This window comes from Phlebotomus papatasi, chromosome 2, assembly GCF_024763615.1.
Source record: "Phlebotomus papatasi isolate M1 chromosome 2, Ppap_2.1, whole genome shotgun sequence".
NCBI lineage: Eukaryota > Metazoa > Arthropoda > Insecta > Diptera > Psychodidae > Phlebotomus > Phlebotomus papatasi.
In genome coordinates this window covers 72,008,178-72,013,488 of record NC_077223.1, presented here as the reverse complement: position 1 = coordinate 72,013,488, position 5,311 = coordinate 72,008,178, and positions in this window count along the sequence as shown.

Genomic DNA, 5,311 nt, shown 5'->3' with positions numbered 1-5,311 from the left:
TACGCCGACGTAATACAACGTTGTATTACGCCGACGTAATATGCCGGTGTATTACGCCGACGTAATACAACGTTGTATTACGCCGACGTAATACGCCGGTGTATTACTCTGACGTAATAGAACGTTGTATTACGCCGACGTAATACGCCGGTGTATTACGCCGACGTAATAGAACGTTGTATTACGCCGACGTAATACGCCGGTGTATTACGTCGACGTAATACAACGTTGTATCACGTCGACTTAATACAACGTTGTATTACGCCGACGTAAGACGCCGGTGTATTACGTCGATCATGGGAGAGTCCCCTATCTATGCATATTACACCAGTTTCTTCATCCAACAAATGTTCCGTTTTGATGTGATCAAATGGTTTCTGCAATATATTCAAAAGAGTTTTAATCTGGTCTCTCTAATTCACAGGAACGTCGTTTGCAAAATTATTCAATAATTTTGAAAACTTCTTGTCCTTTGTCATTTCCGTTATCATTTCCTTGATTAAATGTAGGGGAGACTGGGGCAAAATTTGGCATCTCTAAAATTTTAAAATTCGATATCTTCCAAGAAAAAAGAGACCGAGGCTTCAAATTTTTATCATAAATTGCCTTCATGTACCTCAATAAACGTCAAAGGTGTTAAGGAATTCGAGCAAGGAATAAAAAAAAAATATTGAAATTTTGAGCCCTGTTTAAAAAATATTTGCCCTTCATGAGATATCAATTTTCATTAATTTACTCACAAACCTTCATGTAAATACTTAAAACATTTATATAGTTATTTAGAATTTCTGTGTATAATATCTAGGAAGTTGAAGAGAATATAATAGTGTAATTATTAATTAATTCATTAATTGGTTTGCGTCAGAAACTGTCAAAAAACAGTTGTTGTCAAAACCAATTGTTAACCAAAAGCTCACATTCGATTGGTTAAATTTATGAACTACTTTTTGCAGTAAATATTTCGCGCCTTAAACACTTTTTTTTTAATTTTAGAAAGCATTCAGTTGAAGAACACCGGTAAAATCAAGATCGTATTATTTTATCATTCTCTTAAGTTATTTTATTGGCATCCCAAATTGATCATGTGGTAACCGATAAAGGGAATTACACACATAATATATTATTACGATATTGGCTGATGGAAGCGACGATATCTGTCAGTGATTAAATTACTTGAAATGGCAAAAATGCCAAAACTTCAGAAATCAGAAGGTCCAAAAAGCGACTTTTTGCGGAAAAACGTTGATGGGGTAAAGAGTGGAAAGTGCGAAAAAGTTAGTAAGCAAGGTGGACAGCATGTGGTGAGAGATGATGGCAAAAAATACAATTGTCACCGATTGTCGGGGACCATTAATCAAATCCTTCAAGTGTGATGTCGCATTTACAATCCATATAAACATGAAGCGATACCGGTTTCAATTATTGACGCTCTTATTCACTGGATGTCTTTTTTCTGTACCACATATCTCGTCCCTCGGTTTTCCAACCTTCTGGAGAGGCACAAATCACGGCAAATGCAATGTCCTATGGGGCACCGCAACCACTGGTCACAAGTGCCTTGAAGAACTTTTTCCATGTGCGATTCACCTCTTGCGCCACGGAATGCGTTACATTTCGCTTAATTAAATTTACTAATTTTGGAAATAATTTGTTATTAAGTGTTCTCACGTACGAGTGATATGTGAGGTGAGAAAATTGTAGCAATGTGCTCATTTTTTGTCCAACCGTCCAATCTTGCATGCCATACACGCCAACGATCATCTCTTGAGCATCGATCCAATGCGATGGTGTTCAAAGTAGCGCGCCAATTGAAGATTTATATATATTTTTTTTACCAACAAAATAAAGTTGCTACTGACGTTGCAATTGTCCACGATGTTAAACGCAATCCCACTCAATTTCTGTGCTCATTTCGCGTGCAATTTCTGTGATTTTCGCAATGCCATCCACGGATCTTTTCACCTTGGAAAATTCCTGGTAAATTGGATGTTTCATGAAGATCTCTCTTCAAGGAAGAGGCATCATCATCTGAATGTTCTTTCATTAACAGTGCTTCAGTTAGGGAATTTCATAGTCTTCACATTCCGTAAAAATTGCATACTTTACGAAATACGACACAGGGAAGAAGACTGCTTTTAAATCAATCCCACTTTCAGTTGAGATGGAAAAGGCTCCAACAATATGTTTTGGGATTTATTTTTATATAGAATTTTTTTTTAGAAGGACACTTTTAGGATTTACTTTTAAGTAGTTTTGAAATATATTTTAAACTATATTTTTGTATTTACTTTCAACATCTTTTAAGCTATGTACTATCCCATTCTGCAAATTAAAAATATATTTTTGGGATTGGGATAAAATCAATCCCACGAATATTTCAAGATATTTTATATTTGATTTTAGTGTCATATATTAACTAATTGGCTATAAGAATGTCTTGATATTTATTAGGTGAGATTCTTAATAATCTCACCTACTATAATCCTAACAAAATTTCATGTCGTCCGATCGAGCTCAAATTTGGCCAAAATGTGGTTTCATCACTTCCTGATCACGAATATATGGGGGGCTAAGTTACGTTCCCGGCCGGCCGCTCTTTGGAGCTTAATAGCTCCTAAACTAAAAGAGAAATCGACTTGCGGTTTCGGCAAAAGTTATATAACGTATGAAAATTGCAACTTGGTGCATTGACCCACCACCCCCCCCCTCCTTCCGCCATTTTGAATACCGTCAAAATTTGGAAAGTCTCACTAAATACAACAATTCTTTGATATAGTTGAAGTTCATCAAATGGACACTTGGGGCGCTCTGGTCGAAAAAACGAGTTCAGAATCAAAAAACCTCGATTATCTCGGCTTCTGAGCAACCAATAACATCACGTTCTTTTGCAAAGTTATAGAGCACATTCTGGTCTACATTTCACCCATATATCACTTTTCTGCCAGTCCATCCAAATTCTTGATATTTTGGTTTAAATACAAAATTTGTATAATTTCACGAGTTTGATTTAATATAACTGAGTGGCGTCCCCAAACTTCAGCTCTAAATCGAATTTCCATGCATTCCGATTTGGCTCACATTAAGAATCTCACCTACATAAGGCGGTTAGGATTATCTGTCCCTTTTACCGTATGGCTGATTTATAAAACATTTTGGGATTGAAGTAAAGTCAATCCCAAGATTTCTAAAGCTAATGTTAAAATGTTCTAGGACCAATCTTCATTAGTTCAAATACGAAACATTGCAAAATACTAATCACACAATGAATAAAAATCAGTTATATTTCCCATAGATATGTCTAAAAAATTTAGAATGCTTTTCAGTTTAAAATTTTGTCATTGAATTTCAAACCCACATTTGTTGTTTTTGCATACTTCTAAATTTTTCTGTCCAAAATGTTAAACAATGTAGGAAGACCACAATTTGTTATATTTTAATTGCTTCCCTGTAACACTTGAATGTGTTGGCTGATCTTAATGATTTTTACCATTTCGGGAGTCCTCATAAAATCACCATGAAACAACTATAAGCACCTAAATTCTCAAAAAAAAAATATCTTCTAGACATTTTTTGAGACCACTTTCCACGAAGATCACGATCGTGACTTGGTTATTGAGTCAAAAAGACCTCATCCGTTGCGCCCACGGTGGCTTTTTAGGCAAAAAAAGGGCCAAAGGGCATAATCTGCCAAAAAAATGGCTCTCTTAAGAGCACACCTTTTTCCACTAATGGTAATTATATTGCCATCATCAGAGACAATCTTGGGGTGATCTTGGTGTGTTGGCCAAAAGACAAATGCAATCAGAGCATTAGCGATAAAAGATACACCTGCACACTCTTCTACACTCCAAATTAGATGGTGTGGTGCTCACCAATTGATCCCCAGCAAAAATGTGGTTCTGTGCATTTTTCGGCTCGTGGCTTCTTGATGGTTGTTGTTTTCCCCTTGGCTTTTCATGGATTCGTCTAATGGCAAAGTGTCTTATATTTTATCGCCAGGGTACAAATCCACGCTGTTATTTTAGAAGTCATTCAATTCAATTCAAATCCTATTGTTTTTGTAGGGGAAATTGCGGTACCTTAGGACGACGCAAACCTGAAACAACTGTTTTTTTACATGATCCTTAATGAGTCTAACCTTTACCAATACACTATTTTGAATAACTAGTCCTACGCCTTACATTTCCTGAAAAGAACCATGGATAAAATTCACAAGGAACGTAATAAATTGACTTGTGTGGCTCTGCCATACAAAAAATGCTCCTCAATCTCCTTATCCCATTTAAGAATGTAAAGATCTTATTTTTCCATATCTCTCACTATCCTTTCTGTATCGAGTGGCTGTGGTACTGTGGAAGCCGGTTCTCACAGGTGGGATGTCTCTGTAAGACCGGCCTAGCCGATCGGCCGCAAAGTTTCACAGTAACAGAAAATTCCCTGGAATTTATCTTTTATTTTTCCGCGAGAGTTTCCGTGGAAATAAACGCTAATAATCCGCTTGAAATTCTGCGGAGTTATCAGCTTTTTTTCGCGTGGATTTCCTGGAAAAAAGTCCGAGGAATTTTCTTGCAACATATCTGAGAGCATTCCCTGGAAATTGATTCAAAATTTCCTTTGAATATTCCGCGTATATTTTCTGATATCTTTCCGACCAAGACTCCATGGAAGTAAACGCGAAAATTCTGCAATTATTTTTCGCCCTAACGCTATAATTCTTGCGAGCTAGACATACTCAAATGAACGATATGGTAGCAATATTGTCAACTCAAAAGTAGAACAATTGAGTGTTCGTCTGATAGATGAATACTCTCCAAGTTCTAAGCTGCCAATTGGCACTGATCGTCCATTTATTTGTGGATGTTTTTTTTTGTGTGGAAATTCTCTATGTAAGTCCCACGAAATTTTTAATCAATTTTTAGAAATATTTTGAAGAAAAATATATTTAAAAAATCCACTGGAAAAGTCGTGGAATTCCGTAATATTAAACCACGGAAGCGTCTAAGGCCGTTACATGGAAATTTCCACGGATAATTTCGTGGAAATATAGAGGATTTTTCCGAATTTTTAAAGGGCTGACTGCCGATTATACGCTAATAATCCATAGGAAAAGCCGTGGAAATATTCGTTAGAGAGAAGTCCATGGAAACTCGCGGACATTTCTTATTAGACGGTCCTATACGGAGTTCCGCAAACGTCCATGGAATGCTAGGAAGAAATTTAGCGTCAAATTCCATCTCGGAAGCTTACGCGGATTTTGAGCAGTAAAATCCAGGGAATTCCACGCGGATTTTTAGCGGTAAAATCAGCGGGC